General features: G+C 39.5%; 1 protein-coding gene across 1 annotated transcript in view; it reads right to left on the bottom strand.

The window, feature by feature from the left end:
- LOC146002366 (uncharacterized) overlaps positions 1 to 13,524 on the bottom strand; it is a 235,815-nt gene extending 222,291 nt beyond the window's left edge. The window contains exon 1 of the mRNA XM_083140088.1: positions 13,498 to 13,524. The gene's annotated coding sequence lies outside the window, so the exon portion shown is untranslated. The remainder of the gene's footprint in view (positions 1 to 13,497) is intronic.
- Positions 13,525 to 14,096: the final 572 nt, after the last annotated feature.

Genomic DNA, 14,096 nt, shown 5'->3' with positions numbered 1-14,096 from the left:
ATCTTGACGTTTGGCATAATGGCATGTGCGGTAATTGCGCCGCAATAGCGGGTCTTAGACGATTTGATTGATGTGTACAGTTTGAAGAAAGAAAAACGTCAAATGGCTTTGTGTTGAGTCAACAGTTACTGCTGAGGCATCTAAACAACTTTTCAATTTAATTTTTCTAAAATTTCTGAAGCTTACTATTTTACCGTAACTTTTTTAAAGTAATACGAGTATTGTATCAATAAAAAAATTAATGAAATGCAAAATGCAATGATCGTACTGTTTTGCTTCTTTTAAAACTGACAACCAATATACTAATTAATATTTGTTTACTTAAGCGAGGAAATTTAACATTTTCAAATCTAAAAGGCCTAGAACTCAGTGTTTTTAAGTTGTTATTTTTTAATTTCCGGGGGAAGGTCTCCGGACCCCTTATAAACTACGGGATATTCAACAACGCTCAGGTACATCATATGCTTCTCCCAGAGTCTGCCCCCCGAAAGCAAAAGCTCAAACTCCGCCCATGAAGAAGTAAATAGGGGCAACTTGTATTTAGAAAAATGGTAGCCGGACATTTGCGATGACATTCTAAATCTTCTATGAAATTGAAGAGTGACGTAACACCCCGTACAATTACTTTTACAAGAAAATTATGTGAAATATTGATATTTTCGGCTGTGAATTTGGTTCAATCAAGTTTTTGAACATGGGCTAGAGCCAACAGACACCTTTTGAAGTGCCCCGTTTCCTCATATGTGCGAATACATTTCCCAACACTCTCCTCGATTCTAATGTCACGCTTTTGCTTTTTTGACCTTCTAGATTAAGTTCCATCCGCATGTACTGGATGTTGGTGTCTTCTGCTTGGCTCTTGAGGCAGGTCAGAACATCATGAATTTTTGGATGAGGTCTTCCAAGCCAACTATTTATTTTGTTGTTCCAACCTTCTACAGCATTATTAGTTCTGTGGCGCCTTTGGTTAGGTTAGGTTAGGTCCTGCTCGTCGAAATTGTCCTAACCATTAATTTGTAAAATGACCTTCACCGTGCAAATCATGGCAATTGTCCGTGATTTTGGCTTCATCGCAATTGTCCGTCATCATCCACATTCCTTCCACATCTGCGTCAAAGCTCTCAAGTTTTGGGGACGAAGGGGAGTTTTATTGTTTGGCCGGGGAGGCTATATGATTTATTACTGTGCATGTTTTCTTGCATGATATGATATCTAATCATCAAAAGTAGTATGGAGTATGTAGTAAGGGATGATGCCAGTAGCAGTCAATTAACACTTCAAGAGATGTTTTAGAAGATATAGAAAAAAAACTGCAATATTTGTATAATATTTCTAAACTTTATACTTACATAAACTTAATGACCCTCCCACACACACACATAATTTATCTTTAATTTATCTTAATTTAATACTGATAAACTTTGGAAAAAAGGACTTGGTTTACAAAGCCACCTGCTAACCCGTGAGCCCCCCCCCCCCCCCCTGGCCGGCCTGTGTGATTATTTTGCATTGTAGTCTGTACAGTTCACTACAGCCATTATAGTACGACGAAAGAGGGAGGGTGGATTGTTGTTAGCCTTACACCCTTACATTCTTGTATGTCACACATAAAATGTCCTTTGAGTCCAGCCCTATGGTTTAACATGGTAGCAATGGTGCAGCTGAAGGGGATATTTCATCCCCCCGCATTCCCTCTAAGTTAGAGCACCGTTTGGTATATTAGGAGGTCCCGGGGGCCTGACGCCCCCACCCCGAAAGACTACCAACTAACTAACTAACTAACTAACTCCCTAGCCTTCTTAAACCCGAAGGTTCATGGCTGCAGCAACACAGGCATTCCATTTTTCCCTATCTTGAGCAAGATCTATATACTCTTTTCCATCCCTACCGATTTCCTTTAGGTCCATCTCAACGTTGTCCCTCCATCTTCGTCTTGGCCTTCCTACAGGTCTCTTACCATCAGGTTTCCCAACAAGAATCCTGTAAACTCCTCTTTCCTCTCCCATTCGTGCCACATGGCCTGCCCACCTAAGTCTTCTTGATTTAATTATTCTAATAATATCTGGACATGAATACAAATTATGTAGTTTTAAATTATGTAACCTTCTCCACTCACCTGTCTCCTCATCCCTTTTAGGTCCAAAGATTTTCCTACGGATCTTATTTTCAAATACTCTCAATTTATGTTCCTCTTTCAATGTAAGGGACCAAGTTTCACATCCATATAATACTACAGGCAAAATTACTGTTTTGTGTATTTTAACTTTTAGTTTCTTAGATATTAAACGAGAAGACAAAAGTTTATGAAGAGAGAAGTAACATGCATTTCCTGAATTAAGCCTATTTTTTATTTCCTCTTTAATATAATTTTCATTTGTTAATATTACTCCTAAGTATTTGAATTTGGAAACTGGTTCAAACGAGTTGTTATCAATAATTAGATTTTGATTATTACCTAACACTTGGTTTCGGCCTGTAAGCATATATTTAGTTTTCTCTTTGTTAACTTCCAAACCTATCTCTTTAGCAGTTTTGAAAAATATTTTAACATTATTCTTAATTGTATTCACATCATCCCCCAGTAAGTCTACATCATCTGCATATGCTAACAACTGAGTCACACCATTTAATTTTAGTCCTTCTTTAGTTTCTTTTACCTTCCTAACAGCATATTCTAAGGCAAAATTAAAGAGCAATGGAGATAATGCATCTCCTTGTTTTAACCCATCATGAATTGTAAATTTGTCAGACATATTAATACCGACACGAATTTTATTTTCTGTTTCACTGTTGCATATTTTTATCATACTAACAAGCTTCTTAGGTATTCCAAACACTACTAATATATTATATAATTTATCTCTTTTGACCGAATCATATGCTTTTTTGAAATCAATGAATAGCTGATGGACATTTTGATTATATTCCCACTTTTTTTCAAGCGTCTGTCTGATGTGAAAAATTTGATCTGTAGTTGATCTGTTATGTTTAAATCCACATTGATAATCACCTATAATTTCATTAGCATATAGTGTTAGTCTTGTTAAAAGAATGTTAGACAATATTTTGTATGTTCTTGAGAGTAGAGAAATTCCACGGTAATTATTGCAGTTCATTTTATCACCTTTTTTAAACACAGGAACAATTATGGATTCTTTCCACTGTTGAGGGATTTCTTCTTTATTCCATATTAAACAAATTAATTTATGAATTTGACACATTAATGAATTTCCACCATATTTAATTAACTCAGCTGGTATTAAATCAATGCCAGGTGCTTTGTTATTCTTTAGCCTTTTAATAGCATCTTTAACTTCAGTCAGTTCTGTTACTAAAGGTACTGCTGTGTGTACTTCATTTACTTCTGATTTATCTCCGACCTGAACATTTAAAAGGTCATTAAAGTAGTTCTTCCATCTATTTAGAATATCGCTTGGGTCAGCTAGAAAATCACCATCTTTTTCTTTTATCAAGTTTACTTTAGGTTGCCACCCTTTTCTAAACTCATTTACACCTTTATATAAATCTCTGATATTTTTATTTTTGCTGTTTGTTTCAATTTCGTTAATTTTGCTTTTCAAGTAATCTCTTTGTTTTTACTTCTAAACGTGCGGTTAACTTCTCGCTTTATTCTATTATAATTGTTTAGATTTGTATCATCAGAGTTATTTAACCACCTAAGTCTAGCCTGATTTCTCATTTCTATTAGATTATGACATTCATTATCAAACCATGGCTTACTTTTTCTCGGTTTATGGTATCCTATACTTTCTTTAGCTGCTGATTCTATTGCATTACGTACGTGCCGAAAGACTACCACGTACAAAATTAAAATAGTAAAAATATTCTCGTTTAGCATTTTGTTGTATATTCAAAGGTTATTTATTTCTGTCCAGTTACTCGAACGCTATAATTTGAATGGAATCATACGGCTTTGAATAACAGTTATTAAAATGTGTGAAAAACCTTTAAAATGTTTTCCAGAAAAATTTTAAAAACTTCGATACGACACTTGGTGATGACGTCGACGATTTCTGGAATACAGAGAACTCTAAATTCTAAGCGTATGTGCTTCAATGAAATAGAACACCAAAACCAGGTAACATTTTATGACTTGATTGTTAATTGACATCCCATCTAAGGATATTGTATTTCAAGGATACAATATCAATATTTTCAAGTTGATCATTCTTCATTGATAAGTAGGCAATGCAGGAATTTGTTTTGTAGATTTGATTGAAATAAAACTTAATTGCTGTTTATGCCATATTATTTCCTGTTATTACAATATTTATTAGATCTTCAATACATACATATGTATATATTTAATAGTATATATTTATTAATATCGAAATAATTTTGAAAATAGATTCCTATAATACATATTAAGGCTGTGACTACTTTGTAAGTGCGATAAGAATGATTCTTTTACAACATTTTGCATGATCAATGATCAAGAACTGACTTAAGGAACACTTTTGTAACTTAACAAAGTATCTCATAATGAACAAAGTCATATACAAAGTGGAAGTAACAGTTTGTACAATGTTAGAATGAGGAATAACTTCAATTGGTATACACGATCCATTCTCCTTGCTCATCCAACCGTTTATGATGAAGCATTATCCAAACATGTCACACCTATTAAGATTTATGCATCTGTCCATATCTTCCGGGTGCGTTCGATTACACTGATCGTAACATCTTTCTGCTATGTCTGATAAATCAATTCCATTCTACAAAAATACAAATATATATGTTTAAGATTTAGACTTAATGTTACGCGACTACCCCTGCTTCAGCAACTATTAATACTACTACTACTACTAATTATTATTATTTTAACAATAATCATACATGCTATATTAAAAAAAAAATAGAGTAAGGTGGGGTAAGACTGCGCAGCGGGTAAGACTGCGCATTGGTTTTTCGAGGTGGAAATCACACACAGTTGGCACCACTGCACCACCGTTACTTCGTCCAAGATGGTAGTTAGCTGTGGACAGTGGTGAAGATACGTTTGAAATTCGTTGTGCTGAGAGAGGTAAGTGAAAAGATTTTGAGGGTGTTTGCTATTTATTTTGGTACTACGTGTTTTGAGTACTACGTCACTGTGAATGTATACAATATTACGATGTTGATGGATAGAAGAAGCTGTGTTAATGCCGAGTCCACCTGTGTATTAGTTTCCATTGCTTTGTGCAATGGCTGGGCAGCATCACGTGATTTGTTCAGGAATGCAGCACGGGGCACGACTGCGCACTTGCGCAGTTTTACCCCACAAGTGTGTGGCTTGCAAGTCCCAGCCATTAGATAGATCATTTTTTGGTCCACTGAAGTCGTTTTATTTATCTGAGTGTGATAAGTGGATGAGTAACCATCCGGGTCGCCCAATCACAGTTTTCCAAGTGGCATCCATTTTTACAAAGGCAGCTAGCTACAGTTGGGAATGCCATGAAGGGCTATGAAGTGACTGGATTATGCCCTTTCAATCAAGACATCTTCACTGAGGACGAGTTTCTTCCCTCTACTGTGACAAATGTATCGGCTCCAACTCCAGGTGAGCAGTCTTCAACAAGTGGGGTTAACAATACTGGATCATACGGCAGGCGCGGTTGGCCCTATAGCGCATAGGATCAGTGAACCCCCAGTAATATACGATAATCAACTCGAGAATGAACATTAAACAACGTCTTTACATTTTCACATTATTTCAATAAAAATTCTACACAATAAGTCATGTATTTGTGTCCGTAATACGGCGAACTCTTTTGCTGAGAAGAAGAAACCGCGAATCGGCCGCCCTGATACAGACCCTCAGTTGAACCCCCACAGGACAGCTCTTGCCATTGTGAAAGCTTCGTGCGGGAGCAGAAGCTCGAGGAGGGTATAGGACAAAATACATGGAAGGTGAGATTTGCAGAACCTATGTTCAACCCAACGGTCATGCGCAGTTCGTTCTCTCGCAGAAGCCGCGGGACAAGGCTCCGTTCTCGCTGCTTCCTTCCTTCCAGTGTTGCTGTGTGCGGTTCAAGTTTGAAGCGCACACATTACATATTCAATCTTCTCTTTGTATCATTTTTGTACCGAACTTCTTGGAATAAATGCAAGATTGTGGCAGAGATGGATGAGTGGAAACAAATAAAAGCTGGAATTAGATGCAATGAATTAAAATAAAGGATATACACTACCAAAACAGCTCGTGCATGCATTCAGAGGTTTTTGCTTAAAGGTGGAAACACTTCGGGTTCGCGAAAGAGAAAGAATGGCGCGAAGACGAGACTCGCTGTCGCTCGTTGTCAAAGTCTCAAGTTCGTTAGTTTTTGAAGTGCTTGGATACTTGTTGGAAAGCATTAAGTGATGCTGCGAGTGAAGCGAGGGATGGACTTTAACTAGGTTATGTCATTTGATGCAGTGTAGGCGTTGCTGTCCGCGCAGGTAAGAAATGACCGATAGAAATGCACATAATTAACGTAAACAAACTTCCTTGTCCACTGAAAAAAAGCGTGTGCTGGTCGACCAGCCCCAAATTTGAACAAACCTGTCGCGTATCAATGAAAGCATTGAATGAAAGGGTCTCAGGTTCGATTTCTAGTATGCACATGCCATTAGTTGCCATTTCCCTTTAATAAATGTAGGACCAGTTCTGATTAGTCGGCATGGACGTCCGGAAGGGGAAAAGGGGGCCGCCCCCATGGAAATTGAATGTAAACCAAAAATTATATATTACTGGCATATAATTTAATTTCAGTCACAGTAATTTTTGGTAATCATTATAAAAGCGTTGCAGTAACTTCAGACTGAAAGAGTGTTTTTTGCTCCTCCTGGGAAAAAAAAAACATATTACCTGCCCCTACTTGAGGACGTCCATGACATTCCAAGAAAACTCAACTTTTTTCATAAAGGCACAATTTATTGTAGTTTCAGCCCTAAATTTATTCGCACACCCCTAATACAAAACCTTATACTCCCAGATAAAAAAAATTCTGGACAATTCTTTTAAGCCCTCCCTCCCCTCATCCTTTTGTTAGGCGAAGGAAATCTATTTTGCGGAAACTGAATATATGTCACATGACTTCAGTGAACCCCCGGGTAAATAATGCACGAGCCGCGCCTGTCATACGGGCACATTTCCGTTAACCAGATATCACCACTTCCACGTGCAGAGGATATTCAGCACCACCGACGAAAGGGAAGCCAGTCTGAGGCAGTCTCAGGTGTTAAATCTCCATTCAAAGTCTACTTGTTAGCCTCGTTGACTGGGAAGAGTAAGAAGAAAGTTCAGGGGAAACAGAAATGGAACATCGTTGTTGAAGAAGATGTAGCAAGCAGAAAACGCCAGAAGAAAGATTACAATTGCCCAGTGTTCCACATGTGACGAGTGGTGGCATGAAAATTGCACCTCGTATGAAACAAGAACCTTTATTTGTGATTTGTGTTAGCGATTCCTAACCCAAGTGCAGGACTGGATTCACTGTGCCTACTGTGAGAATGCCACGAGAAATGTATCCCATATGTTAGAAGAACTTTTTAAGGTGATTTGTGTTTCTTTTTATACAAATATGACTGTGTACAAAGTGCGCATTCTTACCCGAACTTGATCGCAGTCTTACCCCGCGGTGCGGGTAAGACTACGCATTTGCATAGTCACGGTTTTGTAATTGTTTTATACAGAAATATTGTTCATTCAGCTTTCGGAAATTTACTGTGAGTTAGCAAAGGATAGTGTAATGTGTATTTCTTTTTTCATGTGTGTCTGTAGTTTCATAGCTTGAATACAAAGTTATGAACTCAAACTGCGCAGTCTTGTCCCACCTTACTCTATCCGTGATGTTTTATGAGGAATGTTTCGGTACTGTTCAAATTGATTAGTTATCATCATTATTATTTGTTATTGTTTCATCATAAACATTATTCTAAATATCGTGGTGTGTTCATAAATGAATTTTGCAAATAAGCAGCTGTTCAGAAATAGACTGATCACAAGAAACACAAAGTTTAAAATTTATAAGACACTGGTACGACCAGTTGTCACTTATGGATCACAGAATTGAACTTTGCTCTCAGAATATTTGAGAGATGCATATTAAGAAAGATATATGGACCTGTGAGGGAAGGTGACGACTGGAGAATAAGATATAATGCAGAGCTAGATGATTTAATAAAAGGCCAAGATATAGTAAGATTTGTCAAAGCCCAGAGAATAAAGTGGTTGGGGCATGTGGAGAGAATGATGGACGATAGGATGCCAAGAAGAATGTTGAAAGAAAAGCTTCACCAAGCAAGCAGAAAGGGCAGGCCCCGACTTCAATGGATAGACGACGTCGCTGCAAACTTGCGGACAATGAAAATTAAAGGATGGAGGAGAAGAATTGATGACAGATTGGAATGGAGGCTGATTGTGGAGGTGGTCAATGCCCTTCAAGGGCTGTAGAGCCAGGAAGAGAGATCCACGTAGACGCGCGCACACACACATCTTTTGTTAAAATATTTCTTTCGTTCTCTTATTGCTTGTAAAAGATGCCGGTACGGTGTACCGCCACAAAGAAAAACACAGATTTAACAATGTAAACATATTCACAAGACCTATCACGTCTGTCATAGCAGGAAATGTTCTCGTTTAGATCCAGAACTGATAACGTGGACCAATTTTTTCCTAAAGTTCTGGACAGCTCACCGACAGGCAGGTACGTAGCATGAAGTTCGACCAGAAAGGAATACGTGATTAAATGCACAGAGGCATAGGCGGTGGAATGGGTGACCCGCAGAAGTGACGCATGTATGTAAGAGGAGGCGTGTGAGCAGGCAAGAATCGTGATCCTAGCATGTTGCACCCAAGGTCACGTAAAGAACGAAAACGGGGAACTATACGCGTGACATTGAACTTCGACCAGGCACCAGACCCATACGGCAAATTCCAGATAGTGGCGCATTCGACGGAAGCATGACGTCACGGACACGATAAGGGAGTCCGCCGTATATAAGCGCGTGCTGTGCACCGAGGAACCGCAGTGCATCATCACCATGGCCAGGGGCAAACCTATTGACAACACCGTGAGGAGAAGAGTGGTGGAGTTGCAACGGGATGGACTCAGTGAACGGGAAATAGGGCGCCAACTGAACTTACCCAAGTCAACCGTCCACTGCATCATCAAACACCACCAAAATACGGGTACTACAGAGCCAGGTAAGGCCCCCGGTCGAAAACGCCTTCTGAGCGTGCGTGACCTACGGATATTTAGGCGCTATATCCAGACCAACTATAATGTTTCTGTGGCCGAATTACGACTGTGGACTCGAGAACGCTTTCACATTGAAGTGTCAACCAGAACCATTCGCCGTTACCTACAGCGATGCGGTTACCGAGTGTACAAGGCGAAACGTAAACCCTTCCTTTCCATGTTGAACAAAGGCAATCGACTACGGTGGGCACGAATGTACCGGGGGTGGACATTTCGGCAGTGTAACAGGGTTTTGTGGACGGACGAATCCATTTCCAATGTTGTGTACGGGAAAATACGGAAAACAGTCATTTGTCGGAAGGAGGAACAGAATGAAGCAAAATGTTATGCACGTCGGGTACAGAAACCTGCGTCAGTGATGGTATGGGGATGCATGACGGCATCTGGGGTTGGCCCACTACACGTCTGTGAGGGCATTGTGAATGCACACGCCTATACACGCATACTGGAGCGGCATCTTCCCACAGTGCGAAGGCACCTGTTCCACAGACGGCGTCTCATCTTTCAACACGACAATGCCAGGCCTCCTACAGCGCGGCTGACAAGAGAATGGTTGACTCGCCATCACGTGCGAACTCTGCCATGGCCACCATCGAGTCCCGACCTCTCGCCCATTGAGAATGTGTGGCGTGTGCAACAGAGGGGACCCACGACAGTGGCTGCTCTTATCGCCTGCCTGCAGGAGGAATGGCACCGAATCGATGTGGAATACCTTGAACGACTCGTCCGCAGCATGCCCCGACGCATTGCCACAGTTATTCGCCGACGGGGCGGCGTCACACCATGGTAAACAGGATCCCCTCTAACAGTGGTCGAACTTCAATGTCACGTGTAGATGGACGAAAATGTTTTATTTTGTGTGGACACCATACATTGCTGCGTTACAGCGGAAATTTGTTTTCCTTTGTTCCATGTAGCCTGCTGAATAAAATATGTTCAGCATATGCATGTGTTCTCCTTCTTTCACAACGCACTCCTATATTTGTAACTGGTCGAACTTCATAGTCACTAAGGTTGTATATATACACACACACACACACACACACACACACACACACACACACACACTCACACACACACACGGACAAAAGCATAGCGTTAGTATGGTTTATTTTTCCAGGTCCGAGTTAATTGATTAATATGTAAAAATTATCATAAAGAAAAAGGAATTTATCTTTTAAAATGGACAACATTTTAGAACTCTTTCCACACTCAAATATACTTTGACCACGTCCATAGTAACTCGAGAGAAATTTTAGATCTCAGAGCATTATCAGTTAGGAGAGCTCCGTTTATCTCTCGGTACTGTTGACCGCTCGGCGGAGACGTTGATTCCATCGGTAAGGGAAGGGAAATTTGGAACAAAAGGTTCGAATCTCTGGTTTCCAGGAACTTGGGGCAGGGGTAATAACCTCGAGGCGGCAAGATTTTGGTTATCAACTGATGCAAGGAAAGGGTGGAAATTTTGATGTCCTATATTTGCTTCTGACGATTTTCTTCATAATAGCAAATTTGTTCCCCGCGCAGTGGTTCAGCTCTAATGCAAATTTACCTGGAAAGTAAATTTGCATTACTTGCAATATACAGGGTGTCGCAAAACTCTTTCAACAACGCTTGGGTGCTGGTAGATATCATAAAACAAGTAACTTTTCCCTATAAAATTTACCTCGAAAGCGCTTAAAATCTATCCTGTACGTATGCAACCCAACACAGCAAACGCTTGATCTGACATAACTACCAGGGGCGCGTGGCAGGGTTGCCACTAGCGTTCCTCGTTAAGAGAGACGACTTGAAAACAACATCTAGGTAGTCTTCCCTGAGCAAAATCCAAAACATTAATGGTACTTGCGATGTTGTAAGAAGCATTGACAGTATTTATAAACTGACCAAGACAAATAATGGGCAGACTGAAATTCAAGATTACTCATTCTAAAATATCTCCATAATTGATTGATTGATTTGGTTTATTTTAATTCGCTTTTCTGCCACCTTTGGCTAATGGCGAAGATGAGGATGATATGATGAAATAACAAATGACACCAATGTCTAGGCCAGGATTTAAACCCGAGACACCTGGCGCCGTAGCGAGCTGTGCTAACCACATCACGACGGAGTGTTTCGTGTATCATGCAATATCAACAATTGCAAGGGACACGTGATATAGGGGAAATCCACGAACGAACAAATGTAAGCATGATGTGCTTGCTACCTCGTTTCGAACAAGCAGACTGTAATGTTATTACAATTTATTTGGAAATTATTCCTATCTGTGCTACTGTTATTGCTAATCGTGTTCGTCTCATATGGTAATAATTGCAAGGCTCTTTTAATTTAATGATTGATTGATTGATTTGCTTTATTTTACTTCGCTTTTTATGCCCCTTTTGGTTAATTTGCGAATATGGGAATGAGTGATGATATGATGAAATTGATGAATGGACACTCACAAACATCCATGCCCAAGCCGGGATTCCAACCCAAGGCCCCTAGCATCGTAGTGCGATGTTCTAACCACTCCGCCACCGGGGCCGGCTTTTAATTTAATGAAAAACGTCGTTTAGACATGAATAAATTCACACATTAAAACTAGTGCTTATTAAAAACCAAAGCCAAGAAATGCATACTTATATCAAGCACTGAACTGTAAAGGCCACTCGTATTGCACAATGACAAAAAACAATTTTGAAACAGCAAAAGTCTATTGAGCCGCCTTCGTGATCGAGTACGTTTAGTGATCGACACATGATCTCTCTATCGAAGGTTCCTGATAAAAGCTCCGGCCAGGAGAAATACGTCACTGGATCATTCGTTTCGTAGTTCCGATTTTCCTGAAAAGGGGGCAGGTACTGCACCAATACACCTATTGCTGCGTTGAGCTTAACGTAAAAAGAACACTGTAAGAAAACTGAATTTATAACGTCTGTTAGTTCTCTGCTCTTAACGAATTATTTTGACTCTTGGAACAATAGTAGCGTTTGAAAAATCAAGAACGAATATACTGACAAGAAAAGTTTATTTCTGCAGTAAAGGCATGTTTTGCTGCGAATGAGATTGCAACCACAATGGTGGAGTCATTGGGTAATGCACTAGCAGCCAGTAGTTTTTGTTTGAATGTCAAATGTTCGAAACGAGGTAGCAAGCACATCATGCTTACATTTGTTCGTTCGTGGATTTCCCCTATATCACGTGTCCCTTGCAATTGTTGATATTGCATGATACACGAAACACTCCGTCGTGATGTGGTTAGCACAGCTCGCTACGGCGCCAGGTGTCTCGGGTTTAAATCCTGGCCTAGACATTGGTGTCATTTGTTATTTCATCATATCATCCTCATCTTCGCCATTAGCCAAAGGTGGCAGAAAAGCGAATTAAAATAAACCAAATCAATCAATCAATTATGGAGATATTTTAGAATGGGTAATCTTGAATTTCAGTCTGCCCATTATTTGTCTTGGTCAGTTTATAAATACTGGCAATGCTTCTTACAAGATCGCAAGTATCATTAATGTTTTGGATTTTGCTCAGGCAAGACTCCCAAGTTGTTGTTTTCAAGTCGTCTCTCTTAACGAGGAACGCTAGTGGCAACCCTGCCACGCGCCCCTGGTAGTTATGTCAGATCAAGCGTTTGCTGTGTTGGGTTGCATACGTACAGGATAGATTTTAAGCGCTTATAGCGCAGAAACTAAGCGCTTTCGAGGTAAACTTTATAGGGAAAAGTTACTTGTTTTTATGATATCTACCAGCACTCAAGCGTTGTTGAAAGAGTTTTGCGACACCCTGTATATATAGTATTAATTTTGGATAAGTTTTAATTGATGAAAATTACGTTTGGGTGGGCCAAAGTGCAACTGGTGAGGCCAGGGCCCCCTGTCCCCTCCCCTAACGACGTCCCTGCCGAAAGGATACAAATGTAGTACAATGCAAGAATTAATGCAACAAAGGATGGATTTTTGTGTCGAATGCCGCAGCACGAGCTGAGTTCCGGCACCAAACTGATTTGCCAAATTATTACAATTCAATATTTACAATTGTATATTCTAAATACAGAATTTTCGAAAATAATTTTCAGTAATGAATTTCGCACATTCCCTATGTTCCTAATACAGAATAAAGAGGACTTTTTAGTAAAAATTACAGAAAATCAAGAAATGCATCGTGTAACTTCTTCAGGCAAATATTAGGAATTCCAGATAACGTTCTGAAGCCACATTATGAGTGTTTTTGATTTCAGCAGGTGAAAAAATGTTGAACTCACCGCTATTATGACAAAGGCGGCAAGGAGAAGCAGCAAGGCGATTGGTCTCAAGTACATTCTTGCTATCTGGTGTCTCTTCTTTCTGGTGAAGTCTGAAAGCAAACTTTGTTCAAAAGTGTTTATTTAATTATTATTATTATTATTATTATTATTATTATAATTATTACTATAAAATCCAAGTGTGCGTCAGCCATAAAGTCTTTGGAATATTAATAGACTCCTCTCTCATATTTGATGAGCACATTTCAGAAATTTACAAAAGAGCAAAGAAGATGCTTGTTTATATACAGGGCTAGCATAAATGATTCATTCGTTTTGAAAAGGCTATATTTTAGAAAGTATTATACGTACACACATGAAAGATATGTGAAAAGAACCACAAACTCACCAAGTTTGTATTGTGTTTGTATTGTGTATTGTGTATTCCAGGTGGCAGCAAGAGATCATTATCTTTCCGATCGGGTGTGGCAGTGTGCCAGTACGAGGTTAGGATCTGTCAAAAATGGAGGGAAAGCAAGAAAAGAGTTAAAGATTGTAAAATGAGAGTTATGTGTGTGCTTCAATACGCCAGATGTTCGTCTGTTGTAGCTGTGTAACGC

This window comes from Lepisma saccharinum, chromosome 18, assembly GCF_977018435.1.
Source record: "Lepisma saccharinum chromosome 18, izLepSacc3.1, whole genome shotgun sequence".
Taxonomy (NCBI): Eukaryota; Metazoa; Arthropoda; class Insecta; order Zygentoma; family Lepismatidae; genus Lepisma; species Lepisma saccharinum.
This window is presented reverse-complemented; position numbering and strand designations above follow the sequence as displayed.